We start from the raw sequence: 19,989 nt of genomic DNA on the forward strand, positions 1-19,989 counted from the left end.
CGGGTTCTCAAGGCAAGAATACTGAGATGTTTTGCCATTCCCTTCTCCAGTGGACCACGTTTCGCCAGAACTCTCCACCATGACCCATCTGTCTTGGGTGGCCCCACACGTCATGGCTCATCAATTGGCTTCTAGAGATGTTCCACAATATACTAAGTGGCAAAGCAGGATTCCAAGATGGTAATAAAATATGTGGTCTATTTTTAATTAAAACACTAATAGGTAGAGCAACTGATACATAGGTGATAGAGACATAGATGCACAGATAAAAGACATACAGATTAAAAGATGAATAGACAGATTTTTAAATTTGATTACAGAAGGTACAGAAAATTATATAAGAGGCTCTTAATGTTAGTACCTACATTGAAAGAAAGGGTTGGAAAAGAAAAGAAGGACAGAGAGGAAGAAAAATAAGGGGAAAAGGAGAAGTATAAAGAAATTTAAAGTTTCCATGATGAAAATAATATACAGGATATAATCTCATTTTTTTAAAATTAAATGTGTTGATGACTTAAGTTACATGCTAAAAGATAACGCTAGAAATTTTCTTTTATTTGAGTGTTATTGAATGATCTCTGTTTAACTTTTAGAATAAGCATACGATGCTTATTTACCCACTATTATACCAACACTATTTTAAGTAAAGAAGAAAATAAATAACAATATTTTTTACTAAATTTTCATTTTGTTTGAAACAAATAAAGTGCATTTACTGGCTAACTAGTTTTATTTCATGTGCTAAAGAGATACAATGATGAGTAAAACTCTAGGGATTTTTAAAATATATCTTTAATGTAGGTGTCAAAGGAATTTTTGTTATAACACATTATTTTCAGAATACTTATCTGACTAACATAATCTGGATGAGCATTTCTAAGTATTTCCAAAGATTTACTCATGAGCCAGAAAAAGAGAAAAAAAGCTTTAAAATATGCTTAATACTTATAAATCATTTATAAATTGGTGTGCTCTTTTAACCTAATTCCTTACTAAAACTTATTGTAAACGTAGATACACATTTCCTATGTTATATATCATAAAATACGTATAGTAAGAATTTACATTTTAGGTATAGTTCTATGCTGTATAGAAATTTTGTGGATGAAAAATCTTTCCAAAGGATACACGATATTACAGCTATGTTTGGCTATCAGTGCCTAGAGTCGTGATGCATTTCATTGCCAATGAGCAGTTGAAGGAGACTGTATAGTGCTTAACAGAATGGGCATTAAATTTAAATAGAACTGATTTCTACTCCTGATTCTATCAACTGCCTAGCTAAGTAAATTTTGACAATTTCATTGACTGTTAGTATCCTTGTATTATATCAAGTGAAATCAACATTCACCTTCTAAATTTGAGATATTTGTAAAATACTTGTAGTTATTAATGAAAATATGCAATAAGTCAGTCATTGCTATTATGATAATCAGTTGTATCATTATGAGTGATAGCAGTAGCAGTTGCAATAATAATAACAGTGATATTCAGGTGACAATTATAAATATCAGCAGAATTTTTTAAAAAATAGTAAAGAACTCATATAAGTCATCCATGTTCTGCATGGTTTATGAATATTCAAAGACTTCAAGGATTCTGAGAACTTCCTGTTTTCATCATCTACATAAAGACTGGAAAATGTTGAAGTTCTTCAAACTGATGAAAAACAAAGAAAAACTATGAATAATGAATCCGGAATTCTACTTCTGCTGCATTATTTGGTATATGCTTCAATCCAAGATCCCAGAGTCTGTCCATGGTTCATGTTTCATTGCCACAAACGTGATAGTAAACCTACTCTCTTTTATATCTTTTTTTCCCAATAATTTAGAAAAGTATTGCTTATTGCTCACTAGAGCAGGCAGAGTACATGCAGTTATGAATCAAGAGTAGAACAAGAGCATATGCAAAGAAATAATTTTGATGATGGGCCCTGGGATTAAACCTGAGTGAGCTGAGAAGTAAGATCACAAAGGGGTGACAAACATTGAAAGAAGTTGTGAGGTCAATGGGGGAGAGATCACAAGGAGAATTAGAATGATGGTCACAAGATTCAGGGAGGAATCAAAATAGGAAAATCAAAGCAAGGAGGAGTCAGTGTGTTGTGTGGAGAATCTAAGTGATTGCTGAGTTTATTAAAAATGATGGCAATTGATGAAGAGAGTGTCATTTCACCATTGTATATTCTTTCCACCTTTGTCATGGATTAATTGCCCATATGTGTGTGGATTTATCTCCAGACTCTCTTTTCTGTTCTATTGATCTGTGTGTCCTTTTTTGTGCCAATATCATGCTGTTTTGATTACTGCGCCTTTGTAGTATAGTTTGAGACCTGTGAAGGTAATAATTCCACTTTGTTCTTTTTCTCAAGATTGATTTGGCAATTCAGGATCTTTCGTGGTTTCATATGAATTTTAAGATTATTTGTTCTAATTCTGTGAAACAATGAGATTAGAATATTTCTCACATCATATACAAAAACAAGCCCCCCATGGATTAAAGACATAAAAGTAAGACCTGAAACTATAAAACTCTTAGAAGAAAACATAGGCAGGACATTCACTGACATAAGTCATACAAATATTTTTTACCTGTTTCATAAAACAAAATCTAATAGCAAAAATAAATAAATGAGACTTAATTAAACTTAAAGTATTACAAAGCAAAACCCAAAAGATGACTTATGAAACAGGAGAAAATATTTGCAAAATGGCGGAAATTTTTTAAAATTATATGACAGAGAAGTTAATTTCCAAATATAGAAACAGCTCATACAACTCAATATTTAAAAAAAAATCTGATTAAAAATGGGCAGAACACCTGAATACACATTTTTTTCCCAAATAAGAAATGCAGATGGCTAGCAGGCACATGAAAAGATATTCAATATCACTAATCATTAGAACAATGAAAATCAAAACAACAAGATATTACATCACAGCTGTCAGAATGACTGTCATCAAGAAGCCTAAAAATAGCAAATGCTGGAGAGAATGTGGAGACAAAGGAACCCTTACGCATTGTTGGGGGAAAGGTAAATTGGTGCAGCCATTATGGAAAACAATATGGAAACTCCTCCAAAAACTAAAAAGTAGAACTACCATATAGTCTAGCATTTATATATCTGAGTATACAGCTGGAAAAAAAAAAAAAAACAACATTAATTTGAAAAGATGCAGGCAGATTCTTTACCATCTGAGATACCAGGGAAGTTCTGAATGTTCATATCATCCTTGCTTACAATAGCTGAGTTAAGAAAGTAACCCAAATGCCCATCAATACATGAATGGATAAAAAAAGATGTTTTATATATATAATGAAATATTACTCAGCCACAAACATTGAAATTCTGCCATTTTCAGCAATGTGGATAGATTCAGAGAAAACTATATTTAGTGAAATAAGTCAGATCAGTTCAATTGCTCAGTCATGTCCAACTCTTTGCAACCCCATGAACTGCAGCACACCAGGCCTCCCTCTCTATCACCAACTCCCGGAGTTTAAACAAACTCATGTCCATTGAGTCAGTGATGCCATCCAACCATCTCATCCTCTGTCATCCCCTTCTCCTCCTGCCTTCAATCTTTCCCAGCATCAGGGTCTTTTCAAATGAGTCAGCTCTTTGCATCAGGTGGCCAAAGAGAAAGACAAATACTGCATGATATCACTTATATGTGGAATCTAAAATAAAACACAAATGAATGAATATGCAAAACGGAGACAGATTCACAGTATAAAACTACTGGTCGTGAAAGGCAAGGGGAAAAGGGGGTGGAAATGAGGGATATGGGATTAACAGATATAAGCCATATGTATAAAACAGACAAGCAGCAAGTATATACTGTATGGCAACAAGAATCCTAGCCATGATCTCATAATAGCTTTTAATGGAGTAAAATCTGTAAAAATACTGAATTACCTTGCTATACACCAGGAACAAATACAATATTTTAAGTCAACTATAGTTCAAAAAGTTTCTCCGCTGGTAATGAATCTGCCTGCAATGCAGGAGACCCTGGTTTGATTCCTGGGTGGGGAAGATTCCCTGGAGAAGGGATAGGCTACCCCACTCCAGTATTCTCGCCTGGAGAATCCCCATGGACAGAGGTGCCTGACGGGTTACAGTCCATGGAGTCCCATAGTGTTGGACATGACTGAAGGGACTAGGCAGCAGCATACTTAAAAAAAATGATGATGTTGGTGGTTAAAACTAATAGTAAGAAGAAGAAGAAAAGTAGTAATAGTAAGAAGCAGCTGCAGTAGCAGAAGCAGCAGCCAACCAAGTACTCAGTTTCAATGCATGAGGATTAATCATCTGGCCATTAATAAAATGATTTCAACAAGGAGAATTAGGTATGATGAAATCTATGGCAAGAATGGATAGAACAGTAAGGAAAAATGGCCTTAACAATGACAAGCTAGGAGATCACTGATCCCAACTGGAGACCTGTGGAACTCCAGGCTATGGGAATGACACCATTTCTCAAGTGAGAAACATGAAATGGAAAAGAATCTTCAGACAATAGCATGGTTTGAGTTAAAACAGGGAACTGAAAGTAATGTTCAAAGAAAACTCTGAGAATACAAAGGATTTCCTAATGTCAAACAGATCTGCCAGTGGGCATATTTGGAACAAGGGAACTCTGATGAGATTTGGGGATACCTCAAATCACAGAGTGATAAAAATCATGATGATGGTAGATGATTAGAGAAGCTTCAACTCTTGTTTTCATGCATGCATGATCAGTTGTGTCTTTCTCTTTGCGATCCCATGAACTGTAGCTGTCCAGTCTCTTCTGTTTACGGAATTTTTCAGGCAAGAATATTGGAGTGGGTTTTCATTTCCTCCTTCCTGATTCAGGGATTGAAGCCTTATCTCTTGTGTCTCCTGCATTTCAGGTGGGCTCTTTACCACTGAGCCACCTGAGAAGCCCTGGAGAGGGCCTGATTTAAGTAGGAATGTGGGCAATAATGGGGTTACTGTAGTAGGTTGTTTAGGGGAAAAGAATAGCTTATAACTTTTGCTTCATTCCTGAGTATAATCTTCATGGGAGATTGGAGATATACATATGATAGTGGTACACAAAAGCTCTTGTGCAAAGCCTTTTGAGCTGAGAAAGAGGAAATAATTCTTTCCCAGCTAGTGGTCTTAAATCCCAGGATAGTCCTATGTGTGGTGTCATAGTGCAGAAAGCCTCTTACTGTTGTCTCAGTGCAATATCCATGCCTTTATGGTCCTAATTAAATGATGTAGGACAAATTGTATTTTAAAAAATTCACTTGAGTATCAAGGTTATTTTATTCATTAATTCTTCTTCTTTAAAAAGGTTTTTCTACTTCAGTGCAAGATAAACTAGCAGAGTGACTACTTAACTTTTTCAATGTCTTTCTCAACAAAAACATCAATCTCAGGAATAGCCAGGTGAAAGAGATACATAGGGCATGGTATGGGGAAAAGGTTTGGAGCTTCCATGCGATAGCCAAGAACACCACTCTCCTCAAATTTCCACTTTTATACCATCTGGATGCTCTCCAAATCTGGTCTTTTTGGTTTTCCTGTGGAGGTTTCATTCAGTTCAGTTCAGTTCAGTCTCTCATTCATGTTCGACTCTTTGCGACCCCATGGACTGCAGCACACCAGGCCTCCCTGTCCATCACCAACTCCTGGAGTTTATGTCCATTGAGTCGGTGATGCCATCCAACCATTTCATCCTCTGTCATCCCCTTCTCCTCCCACCTTCAATATTTCCCAGCATCAGGGTCTTTTCAAATAAGTCAACTCTTTGCATTAGGTGGCCAAAGTATTGGAGTTTCAGCTTCAACATCAGTCCTTCCAATGAACACTCAGGACTGATCTCCTTTAGGATGGACTGGTTGGATCTCCTTGCATCCAAGGGAATCTCAAGAGTCTTCTCCAATACCACAGTTCCAAAGCATTAATTCTTTGGAGGCTTCGTTACACAGGTATAATTGATTAAATCATCAGACACTGGCCATTGAGTCAATCTCCAACTTCCCTCCCCTTCCTAAATCAAGGGAGTGGGACTAAAATCTTCAACCCCTATAATCACATGTTCTGAGCTCAGGCAGGACCCTCTGGGGTCCCTAAGCATGGAAATCTTTCTGTCCCCTGTTTCTTGACTCTAGCCTTAATGACCTTCTTTGAGTTCCAAAGGATAGACTCAAGTAGCTGCTAATTCATGAAGGGAGAGTAAGGCAAAAGCTATGGAAGAACAAGCCAGGAAACAAAGAGTGCTGTTTTGAGGCAGGGTCCTGGCACAACCTCAAAGGATACACATACCAATGTAATTAAGCTCTTTTAAGGGGTCAACCTCTTTGAGAATTGGACCATAAAGAAGGCTGAGCACTGAAGAATTGAAGCTTTCATACTGTGTGCTGGAGAAGACTCCTGAGAGTCCTTTGGACAGCAAGGAGATCAAACCCGTCAATCCTAAAGGAATTCAGCCCTGTATTTTCATTGGAATGTGATGCTTCCAATGCTGAAGCTGAAGCTTCAATAACTTGGCCACTGTTGTGAAGAGTCAACTCATTGGAGAAGACCATGATGCTGGGAAAAATTGAGGGCAGAAGGAGAAAGGAGCAACAGAGGATGAGGTGGTTGGATACTATAACTGACTTAATGGACATGAGTTTGAGCAAGCTCCAGGAGATGTTGAAGGACAGAGAAGCCTGGTGTGCTGAGGTCTATGGGGTCGCAAAGAGTGACTGAACCACAACAAAGAGGTCAACATTCTTCATACCAGAGAAAGACACCATCCTCCACGCACATTGCCTTAAAGTAACCAGAAAAACTCATTGAGAAGATTGTGCATGCTCGGTCAATTCAACCGTGTCCAATTCTTTGCAACCACATGAACTGTAGCCCACCAGGCTCCTCCGTTTATGGGAATATCCCAGCAAGAATACTGAAATGGGTTGTCATTTCCTCCTTCAGGGCATCTTTCTGACCCAGGGATCAAACCCTTGTCTCCTGTGGCTTTTGCAGAGGCAGCAGATTCTTAACCACTGAGACACCTGGGACGTGCCAATCTTTTCAGCATCCCTCTACGTAAAGCATTGCCATGAAAGTTCTCACCAAATCCCCCTGGCTTGGGACTTTATGAGGGCAGAAGTCCACTGTGCCCCTCTTTGCCTGGCACACCAATAAAGCTATTCTTTTCTACTTCACTCAAAACTCTGTTTCTGAAGTTCGGTTTGGCACTGGTGAACAGAAACAGCTTTTGGCATCAGTTCTTCTGTGATCCAGCCCCCATCCTTAGGTGTAGTTTGGTAGTCACCTCACTAACCTAAGGAGAGGTACTTTTGTATCTTACTATTTAGGGAATTCCAATGATTTTAAGGAGCTCTGTGCCAGAAACCAGGATGAAGAGTCAATATGTATATATTTCTTATTATATATCACAATATCATACAGGAGTAAGCCAATTGCTTTGAATCATGTTATATAGATGAGTCCCCAGGTATGAAAAAAACACAGTATTTTCAAAGACTAAGGGAAAAAACAAAACAAAACACAGAACTTTTTTTTTTTTTTGCAATAAAGTAGTACTTTTAAAGTTTCAAATAATTAAGAAAAATTAATTTGAGCTAAAGTAATATTGAAAAGAATAATTCAAATAACATTTTATATTTACTAGAAATCAAATATACTCCTACTACTGTTAATAATGATGATGATTAATAGTTTTGTGCAAACCTTTTTGCTAAATATTTATAAACCCTATACTAAGTATCAAAAGCTGTTTTGTATGATGCAGAATGCTACTTATATTTGAAAACTTAAAGATAGCTATACACATAATATAAAGTAATTTTCAGTAATCCCAAGGTTTAGGCCTCCTGTTTTCAAATGCTCCAAATCACTGTGACAAAGGATAGAAAGGTAGAGGATTTCTGAGACAGTAAGATAGTAACCATTTTTTTAGTTGGCAAGTTCCAATCTCCCACCTCTAGAAGTAGTAAAAATAACTTCAAATCAGGCAACAGAATGTTTTGTTGGATTTTGAATTTCACACAAAACAGCCTTTCCCTACAGTTGGGTTTCAGTGGGAAATGAAATGCATGTGACTTTAGGGATTTAAAGCTTTTATTTGTGAACATTCACCTTAAACTATGATAAAATATTTTGTTTGGTTCCTTTTTCCCACTTTACAAGCATTACTTTATCAGCATTAACAGAGAGACTTCTATAATATGTTTATTTAAAGGAACAAGGAGACCTGGAAAAAATGAATATAAAGGAGAATGTGAATTTTATATTAAGTGTCTTTGCCTCGAGAAAACTCTCTTAGCCTCTGTGAAAAATTCACTAAGCTGTTCTTAACCACTTGGATCTATCCAGTCTTGGACAATATGCTCTATTTCTTCTTTCACTTCCTTCATTTGTAGATAAGCTAAATCACTTTTTGTTGTTGTCCATCTGTCGCTAGGACATCAGACTCCTTGCAACCCCATGGACTGTAACACTCCAGGCGCCTCTGTCCTCCACTATCTCCAGGCGAGTTTGCTCAAATTCATGTCCACTGAGTAGGTGATGCTATCTAACCATCTCTTGGTTGGGGGCTGGAGGGTATCCATTTCCTACACTTTAAATTCACAAATATTTAAAAATTGTGTACTACTAATTAAATTATCATGCATTAGCTATGTCACATTTTATTTTGGGACAACTGGAACTGTATTTTCTAAGTATTTGTTTTCCCTTTTAAGAAAGGAATTTCTATAATGCACATAAATAACAATACCTCAGATAGGCAGCTCTATTATCTGCACTTCATGGATAAGCTTCACCACTGGGGGGGAAGAAGTGGCAATTTTATTTTTATTTTCTATTGTCAGTATTCCTTTGAAGCATCAAATAGAATATTGATATTTTTGGCACTTATGCTATTTACTTACTGTGATTTAACGAGCCGTTATAAAGTGAGCCATATTCCCACTATGCATTTCATACAACTATTACTAGAACTTCTTTTCAGAAGGATTTATCTACAAATCAATATTTCTCTTATTGTACCATTTCCAGAAGTACTAAAGAAACTTCTCTTCTGAAACAAGATTTGATTCTGTTACAGTTTACCCTCTCTAATAGTTGTACAATATATAGCAGCAAATCTAACAGGTGGAATATTTAGTTTTTATGATGTTGCTATGGTCACAATTATATGTGGACATTTCCAAGAAAGGTAGAAAATACATCAATTGCATTATCAACTAATAAGCAAAATGTTATAGAAATCTGAGATCATGTTTAAAATCATTCTCTTTACTGAAAAAATCAGGTTAAGGTATTAGATGTCTTAAAATTATTGTTAATGAAAGATTAGTTTAGTCTATAAACTCGGAGACACAGATAAAAATTCATGATCACTGATAAATAGAATTTAGATTCTTTCTCTTCCTTTTCTTAAACTTTGAAATTGAAACAGGTAGTCATGAATTCTGCGGGGACTATACACAAAATTCCTTATGAGTATCCACACTGTCCATGTGATATATATTTGCTGCAGATGATTTACAGGTTACAGACATGCTGTGACCTTTCTCTCCCCACTGCAAACATATTAAGCAGAGCTGATTAACGGAGACGGAAAACACTGGGTTGTTTTCTCTAACGGGAGTCTTTGACAAAGCCCTCTTTGAGCCCTCCCACTTCATTCGCCTGCAAATCGCCGTGCCTAAAGAGTCTTTAGTTCCCAGCCCAAACCTGGAGCCCTGCAGCGCCATCAGCGGCAATATCTTCCTATGTGAGGGACGTCTCTTATTAATCAGAAACGCTGAATGGAAACCAATCAGATAGAGAGTTCCTTCGGCTTCAGCTTCCTGCCTGTCTGAGTTAAAAGTGATGCTCGCTGTAACAGGAAGGCACATTGAGACTCAGGAAGATTCAGCTGAGAAGATACTATAAAAAGAGAAGAGAAGGAATGAGAGAGAAGCAACGCCGGGATCGTCAGCGCTGAGCAGGGCTAAACTCAATTTCATTGCGGAACAAGGTAAATGTCATTTACTTTGCTTGACATTCTAAGCTATTTAATTTTTGCTTTCTTGTAATGTAGTCATACAAATAGTGCTTTTCTCCAAGTTGCTATATTTTGCTCTTTCATTCTCTCTCAACATTTGAAAGCAGGTAAGAGTCCATTTTTTAGTATTTGGATAAGATATTAAAATACTCAGGGAAAAAACTTGCGATGTTTGCTTCTTATTTTACTTTTACAAAACTGATACCACCAAGGCTCTTTTTATAGTGCTCAAATTTGCATATGGAGCTTTATTAAAAAAATAAAACTAAACTTCACATCATGTTGATTTGGGTGGCTTTGAAACATATTAATTTTGTTTGTGTGTACTATTATTAGATTAATTTGAAATAGACTCCTGTTTTTCTCATAACTTTTGCTTACATAATTTGAGTCAGAACTGTCAAAAATAAAACCATCTTGATCATGTCTTAAAAAGTGATTTATTTTTAATATTGAAATGGCATAGAAATAATAAAAATACCACATATATAGATAAACATAGGATGCCAGGATAATAGTAATCACTTTACCTGGTGAAGGAGGTTTCTTCACATATTTGTGGTTCTCACTCAGGTCAACATTCTGAATGGGTACATCTGTTGGCTATAATTGTTCTCCATTATTATGGGCAAATGTATCTTAATGTAATAAAGACTGGATGAAAACCACAGGAGGGAGTTTCAAAGGCAAAATTGGTGTGTTTTATTTGAAGTGATATGGAAAATGCAGTGACTTAATGGAGCTTTTTTTTTTTTTACCTTGCATGCTCAATATAGCCCTTCACATCAATTATATTTTCAAGCACGCTAATCTCTAAAAAGCCATGATGAATTTTAACTAAAAGGTTATCAATATTCTATAGTACATTTAGATACTGTTAACAGTGTATGTTCTCAGAATCTATTTTAAATGATAAAAGTGCACAAAGGAACAGTGATCACCTGTAGTAAAGTTCACATTTATTTGTATTATCAACTTTTGGAAGTCTTTTCTGGGAGACTTGTAATATAATATTGTGTTGTATATCTAAGAGATTAATAATCAAGATTTTTTAACAAGGTCTTTGAAATCTGTAGCATAAAAAATGAGTGATTTTTGTAACTGCCTAAGGTGGTAACTTTTGCATGACAGGAGGAAATCTTCATGTGGCTCTCTACTTGTCTATGGAAATAGAATGTTGCCCATCTTCAGCCATTAACTAAGAATGAACTTGATCATTCAGTGTTCTTAACTTGGCAAAAAAAGTACAATTTAAAAACCTCTAGCATTCAGTAGAGGATGGATCTTATTTTCAGACTGAGACACTGCTTCATTACCTAATCAGTGCTATGTCAAGGGTAGACATCATTTGTGTAACTACAAAACTTGTTAATACAGGATTGAACAGTAGATGTTTTTTGAAAAATAAAGAAAATGAAATAACATGCTATTCCAGCACATAGCAGCAGAGAAATGGGACTCAACACGAGCAGCATGTATGTGTGGTCTTGTCGTCAAACATATTATGGATTCAACTGAAGTTTTCTAAAATGAAGTGAACAAAATAATTGTATTCACTTAATAGATATATGCTGAGGTGTTGAAATGCTGTCATCTCTGTATTTGTTTTGAAACATGAGAAAGTGTAAGATAAAGCTCATGATATGAGCAAATCTAATTCTGGAAATAATGAATAGAAAAATGCTTCAGAGGAAGCAGATTAGTAGTATCAATTTAGAAAGAATTCACTAACTTTAAGTCAGAAAGGTTTGTTAGGACTGAAAAAGCAAATCATTTAAGATCATATTACTTTCTAGGATAGAAAAATGATTTTCCCCTTATACTATTTAGAGTTTAAGAACAATTTTGATATGGTTCACATAATTATACCACCAATATTGTATTTGTTGTATAATTGGAATAAAAATGTCTTGTACCACAGCCTATGTATAAAAGATTATGGTATCAAAGTTAGCTTTGAAATTATGTCTTTAAATGTTATGTTGCTCTACTTGATGAATTACATGTTAGATGAGAAGCTCTTCTGAATGTCACCTTGTGTAAAAAGATTTCATTGGGTATTTGTTATTTTACTGTGACCCTCATACACACAAAGTTTAGTCAGTTTAAAGTCCCTTCTTCGGTACATGCCCCAAATGCAAAAAAAAAAAAAAAAAACTTCATCTGAGATTTTTATTCTGCTGAGTTACCTCTTTATAGACATCAGTAGTGATCTAAGGCAGACATGCATTCCCTACAATCTTTGCACAATCTGGAGGGACAGTTAATCAGAATGCTTTGGACAATGCTTAAAATTACATAACATAAAATATGTGAGTAATATGGCAATATATTGTATGCAAGAAAATATAAATTAAGCTGTGTTAATTAAAAAACATGCATGTGTGTCATGAATAAACATTGGCTGTAACTTGTTCTCTATGAAAGTGAACAGACTAGATGGATAATTGTTTAGTGTTAATACAAATGCTTCAATAAACTAGATCATTAGTTTGTTATACTCTTTATTTTAAATATAAAGTATAAATAAATCTAATGTTTTTAAAAAACAGAGTATGATACTTTAAAAATGTCCAATGTGATATTTTAAATATTTGCACCTCTGACTTCAAGGACACATATATAAGTATCTTATAATATATATTCATACAAAATATATTATAATATATTATTCTATTCTATTATAGAAGCTCTAGGAAGGTTCTTAGGCATTTTACTTGCTAATTTATCTCCTTATGTTTTCTTAAGAAAGAAGAAAACATTCTAAATGGTACCAAAGGGTATTGGTCTTAGCTTTGTTTTTACCTAATGTAAATTTATGAATAAATTATTTTTACTGTAGAATAAGACATTTCTTAAGGTAAAGAAATCATTTCCTTTGTAGCTTGCATATCTGTTTTCAAAATGAGCTGTGTCTTAAAATATACCCACCTCAAACCTCTTAATGTCTATGACATCTTATCCTCTTATTTAGGTGTTAACATAAAATCCTAGAACTTTAGAAAAGCGGTTTTAACCACCTCCAACTCTGATGTTGCACAGGAAAACTAAGGTTTAGGAAAATCAGATTATATAACCAAGGATGTCAAATTATTTATGAAAATTGTCAACACTTTGTGAAAATATATCATTACTTGGGAACATTATGTGAAAGCTGAGCATGAGAATCATATCAGGGATACACACACACACACACACACACACACACAGTGACTAGCTGAAAATACTAGATTGTTTTAAACATCCTGAAAAAGTTTATTATTTTTTTTCTTATGAGTCACTTCAAATTCCTCTGCCTGGAACTACCATTATCCTCATCAATAAAATAAGGAAAGGAATGCACAGTGAGGAGAGTATCTTTATAGCACTCTTATACATTTTCATAGCAGTCCTAATATGTTAATGTACTTGTCCCTAAATTTAGCACTGCTGAGAGATGGTCTTGTAGCCACATTAAGAATGCAAAGTGCCTGAGTAAAAGAAGGATCTCTGGAGCCTAACCAAGACATTTTATATTAACACTATCAAGACACCTCCCAAAGCATAAAAGTCATAATAATGGATTTTACTACTTATGAAGAGCAAATGGAAATCTCATGAGGTTATTGTTGCCGTGGTGTGTGTGTGTGTGTATAATACATAGTCTTTATGCTACAGTCCATGGGGTCACAAAGAGTTGGACACAACTTAAGGACTGAACAACAATTTATTTTTAAGAGAAAAGGTGGAGACAAGGAGAAGGGAGAAGAACTGAATATTTTCTTAAAGTGACATTCAAGGTTTTCCTTTTTTTCCCTATTCAATCACTTTGCTAAATTATAAATCAATTGCAGGAGGAATGGTTGTACTCATATTCTATATTTCTATTCATGAGCAAGATAATTATTGGTCTTTCTGATTAATCAATGAAACACCAGAGCATATGATTGTTTTGTAAGCATTAATTAAAAAACCTACTCCTTATATCACTGTCTGAGATTAACATTTTGGAAAGAATGGAGATAGCAGTGACTAGTAGTTGTTATTTGATTCTTGAGTTTAAAGATGAATGTGTAAGAAGTAGATACACCTGATAGAATTTATATTGGAATATGTCAAAATCACTACACTTTATGTATTATTAATAGAGTATCCAATGAATATTCATATTTTCCTCATATTTACTGAAACAAGATCTTAGGAAATTCATAAAAAACAAGAAACAATATTTACAGAAAGGAAGTGTAATAAGAATGACAGCAATGCATAGCAATGTGTAATCTAAGAAAATAAACACCAGTAATTCTCTTCCTGTGATAAGAGATATCATGTGAAATATAGTGCTTTTATGAACTAGGCCCTCAATACTACAAGTTTTCAAAGGGTGTTTTCCTTCAGACAAATAATTTCTTTATCATCTATTTTTTTCTAGCAAAACAGGTTATTGAACTGATTTAATATAATTGCTTGAGATATTTTTTCAAAATATTAACACCTATGTGTTATAAACATGCCACAATTCAAATCTCTTTTCACTGTAATGGTAATTAAGCCACAGATGAAACACTGGTGAACATTTACAGGTCAAATTACAAAGTAATATCTATCTATGCTGTGTACTGTGTTTGGTCGCTCAGTCATGTCTGACTTTCTGGTACCCCATGGACTATAACCTGCCAGGCCCCTTCGTCCATGAGGACTCTCTATGCAGGAATACTGGAGTGGGTTGCCATGCCCTCTTCGAGGGTTATCTGTCTATATCTTTATATATTTATCTATGCATCTCCATCTGTATGTATTTCTGTATCTGTATCTATAGGTAGATCTGTGTGTATGTGTTTGTGTGTACCCAAAAATAAATAATGGAAAAAATAGAAAGGAATAACATGATCAATTGTTTCAATGTACAAATTATTATAGCCTTTAAATTAGTAGAATGGTGTAATATTAAACAGTAAAAATCTATTTTATTGGCAATCATGGATATTATGAACAAATGATGAAATAGGAGTTAAAACTATGTTTTAACATTGGAAAAGTTTAAACACAAAGTTCATGTATTATGGCTGACTTTTTTAGATAGGGAGAGTTGCCCTTACATTTTTTAAAACCATAACTAGAAATAATCACCTTCCATTTAACGTGCACAATTCTTGAAGACTTCATAAAATTATAATCTGTTTACCCAATCATATGGTGGGTAGAAAATAAAGTAGGAATTTTAATGCTATCTAAAGCCAAATTGGTTAAAACAGATTATTTTTATTGGAAAATAAGATCTTTATTATTTATTTAAAATATAGAACTAGCATGTCATATATGATGAAATTTTAAATGATTTATTTTGTCATTTTCCATAGTTGAGGGTGTCAATAGCCATTTTATATTTCTTATATTATTGAGTAAATTAACTATTTGCTTATCCAAATTTTCTTTATAATAAAAATATGATACTGAAATTAAATACCATTGCTTTATGTCATATAACTTATATACAATAATTTAATAAATCAGTGAAGGATAAATATGTGTATTACTTCCAGTCCTTCCAGGTTAATTTTATAACTTAGCATACTACAAATTAACTATGCATGTAATGAGCAGGGTTGAAATAGGTTTAACTACTAGAATAAAAGCAATACTTTTCATTCTCCCCTAAATCTTGTCAGTTTATCTAGATGATGTGACATTTTATATATATTATCAATTCAGTTATGCTTTTTTGATTACAAGAGTATTAGATAAGATTCAGGTTTGTATTTCTGCTAATACTTAACTCTTCCAAAGACTAAATAATTAATATGATTATAATAACACATATGAAAATCATCTTTCTTATATGTTTAGCTTAGAATTAAGTTTCCTGATACAGTCATTAACAATGAAGAATGTTATCATATCGGGAAGAAATAATTTTTTTATAGTTAAAATTAACTTTAGTCAGTTTGGAATAAGGAGTTCTATTGAAATACAAATAGTTAATAACAATAATAAGCTTCAAATTTTTAATATTATAGTTATTTTAGCTCTTTAAAATGAGGATTTTTTTAATCAATGCTATCTATATCTATATATTTAAATGTCTATATATATTGTGTGTGTGTGTATATATATATATATATATATACATGTGTGTGTGTGTGTGTGCATCATGTGTCTCAAGCTCACTACTTTGGACTTGAGACCTATGTTAAATTTTGCTTTCAGTAGGTAAATATGGAAGATTGTTTTATTCAAATAAGAAGGTTTCAATTTTGGAAATTTAGAAAATTGATTTCAGAAAACTAAGTGGGCAATTGTTCTAACAGAGTTTTTTAAACTAAATATGTATCAGGAAACTACTTGAGTTTATAATTAAAAATGCCCAAAGATGAATACTGAAACTTATGGAGACCAAATGACAGAATGGAGACTAAAAAAGTAGTGAGATTCAATGGCAGACTCAGTAGCAGAGATACACAATAATAATGATGCTATCATGAGGGTCTGATGTCTCCCCAAACCTTCTTGTGCTTTGCTGCTGACAAATGAAGGATTATCTTTGGAGTCATTGTAACTCTTTATTTAAACACAGGCATAAAGATTCCTCTCCATTTCACTCAAGACTAAACTGTGTTTATTGAAGTTTTACATTGAAATTGAGCTTTAAGCATTTTCAGGGAGGAATAAAATTTTACTTCAGGATAAATATGTCAGTTGTGTATGTCTCGCATTATACTTCAAAGACCATATTATTAAATTGCAGGTTTCCCTGGTAGCTCGGTTGGTAAAGAGTCTGTCTGCAGTGCAGGAGACCCGGGTTCGATCCCTGGGTAGGGAAGATCCCCTGGAGAAGGAAATGGCAAACCACTCCAGTATCCTTGCCTAGAAAATCCCATGGATAGAGAAGCCTGATGGGCTGCAGTCCATGGGATTGCAGAGTTGGGCACGAGTGAGCGACTAACACACACATTAAGTTGCACTCGTCTAAAACTCTAAGAAAATGTAGGTAAACAACCCAAATGGAAAGAATGTTGAGTAAATTCTACCCCAGAATGAAAATTTAATTTAGATGGTGGGTTTTGACAAACATATCTTTACATATTTATAACTAATATTTTCATATAAAATATGGATTTGACAACAGATTTTAGAAAACAAGTAACTATAGAATTCTATATATAGTCTTACAATGCAATGACATTCTATAAATAAGATGTTTTATAAACTATCAGTGATACACATTTTATTAAAATTACAGCTCTATATCATTTTTCTAAATGTAATCATTTAATGTTTTTATTACTTTTCATCCAGTATTTTGACTTATGTCAATGGAACCCATATGAAATTAATCTTTATCCCCAAGATGAGAAAAATTTTAAGTATTAAGTAATCATTTTACTAAAAGTAGATTTTTTTTTTCTTGGTCATGCCACACGGCTTGCCCTTGGCAATGAAAGCACACAGTGAAACCACTGGTCACCGGTGGATACATTCTCAGTCGCTCAGTCATGTCCAACTCTTTGTGACCCCATGGACTGTAGCCTGCCAGGCTCTTTTGTCCATGGGTTTCCCCAGGCAATAATACTGGACCACCAGGGAATTCCCACTAAAAGTAGCTTTTTAACCTATTTAATATATAGGAAAGTAAGCGTATGTTAAGATTATGTAAAGAACTTTTTGTCTTTAACATGTGATTAAAATGTTCTCAATAATAAATTCACTGATAAGATACATCAAATGAAGGGGTGACAGAGGATGAGATGGTTGGATGGCGTCACTGACTCCATCGACATAAGTTTGAGAGGACTCCGGGAGATACTGAAAGACAGGGAAAGCTGGCATGCTGCCTTCCATGGGGGGGTCACAAAGAGTTAGACATGACTTAGCCACTGAGCAAGTATATAAGTATTTAACTATATATAATGCATTAATTTTCTAATATGCTTGGTGACATGTATTGTGCTGAAAATGTTAAATATATCTCTCCTTTAACTATGACTATTATCTCTGAGGCAAAAAAATGATCCACATCCATCTTCTTTTAACCTTTCACTTCTGTTTGAATTCTGAATTGTTTGGTGGCTAAAATAGATTTCATTTGAGTTGTCTGTTTCCCAATGATTTCTACCAAATTGAATGTAAATCTGTACTGATTCATAGAAGGCAGATTTTTTTTTTCTGATGCAATGACCTGTGATAATTTATTTCTCTTGCTGCTTTTAACTACTTTAGCTTTCTTACCTTCATTGAAGTTTTAGTTTTCTGCTATTTCTGTTTCCTGTTTACTGCTTTGCTCCTTCCACCTACCCCTACACCTTCAGTTTCTCCTACCCCTACACCTTCTCTAATTCCAAGACAGAATATATTTAACTACAAGTGCTTTTTCATTCTTAATTTGGCTTGCTTTTCAGGAAGATGATTCAGTGAACTGTAACAGAAAAGTAGTCTAACTCGAGGAGATCCTTAGATGTGACGGTAATAAAAATTGGTCAGTATATTCAACGGGCAATTTTATTGATGGAAACACTTCTGCTCCATTCCACTTCTCCCAACTTTACCTTCTAATTAACTGGAAATGGGCCTTACGGTGGTGGTTTAGTCGCTAAGTCATGTCTGACTCTTGTGATCCCAGGGACTATAACCCGCCAGGCTCGTTTGTCCATGGGATTTTCCAGGCAAGAATACTGGAGTGGGTTGCCAGTTCCTTCTTCAGGGGATGGGCGTTTTGGGGAGCTGAATATTACCGAGGTCACAATTCATTAAGACGAGATAAGTGGAACAAAGAGAAATGGTACTACTGACTAGTGGGTTTGACTACAGGTCCGGCAATGTAGCCCTGACTTGCATTCAGCTGCATGAAGATTTTGGAGAACCATTAAGAAAAATCAGGACTTGAAACTGGTAAGGCTGTTTTTTATATAGTTAATATACATAAGGTGTATGTGTGAGGAGACAGATTAGCAAAAGTATTTTCATGCTGACTGCTCAAGAATCCCAAAACTGATACTTATGAACTGTTCACATTAAGAAGCTGATTGTGTCCCATTTTCATTTAGTGGAAATGACAGCCCATCTTACAGTTCGCTGACACTGGTAGAAGCAGTGCTTCTCGTAACATCAATAGCAGAATGTGTTGTTCTAAATATGTGCAGGTTTATTGAGAAGTCTGTTCAGAATCCTATATGCATCCTTTATGTTCTTTTAAGCTCACTATCAAGAGAACAAGATCTGATTAGTTGTAGAAATTAATTTATCCATTGGCTGATTATTTCATTTTCTTAGCTTTGAATTTATTCATCACTGAAGATCCGCTTCACTTCTAAGGCTCTATGCTATTGTGGGACATGTGCTGGGAAGACCATCGCATGAAAATCACTTTTATTTCCAAACAGCTTCAGTTGTTAGAGAATCTCCTCTTGCCATAAGTGGCAACATTTATCTTTACTGTCTCTCTTTATTTTTTCTTAGTTTTCCTTGGTATTAATTTTTATTTCACCATTATGTAATAGTATTAAAAGAAAAGCATTAAAAAAACATTGTCCAGCCTATACTTTCCTTTCAGTGTGAACAGACCTTGTTACTTCAGTTTTAAAATAAGTAACATTTTATAGACTGCTATACCATTCCAGTTGCCCTGTGCAAATTGAACTCTTTGATATTATCCCAAAATTGAAATCAATAATCCTAATATGAAATAGGGAGCATACAATAAGTTGGACTATAACTTACAAGCTACTTTCCAAGTTAAGCTAATACCATTTTTCTATTCTTCTTCACTGCTTTCAAAAGACATACATAGAAAAAAATGTCTTTATGATTTGTAATTCTGTGTTACAAGGCAAAATACCAAATCTTAAGAGATAAAATACTACTCATATCTTGCATTGATCTTTTACTGTCTTGCCCTTCAACCAGTCTTCTTATGAAAACTTTCATATCTCTTTTCTCCAATAAGATAAGAAATTTTACTTGCTCACCTACC

General features: G+C 34.4%; 1 protein-coding gene across 1 annotated transcript in view; it reads left to right on the plus strand.

The window, feature by feature from the left end:
* Positions 1–9,787: 9,787 nt before the first annotated feature.
* The window catches only part of CDH9 (cadherin 9), a 137,460-nt gene continuing 127,258 nt past the window's right edge, over positions 9,788–19,989 (plus strand). Inside the window, exon 1 of the mRNA XM_043887366.1 lies at positions 9,788–10,016. The gene's annotated coding sequence lies outside the window, so the exon portion shown is untranslated. The remainder of the gene's footprint in view (positions 10,017–19,989) is intronic.

Source organism: Cervus elaphus, chromosome 25 (genome assembly GCF_910594005.1).
Source record: "Cervus elaphus chromosome 25, mCerEla1.1, whole genome shotgun sequence".
Taxonomy (NCBI): Eukaryota; Metazoa; Chordata; class Mammalia; order Artiodactyla; family Cervidae; genus Cervus; species Cervus elaphus.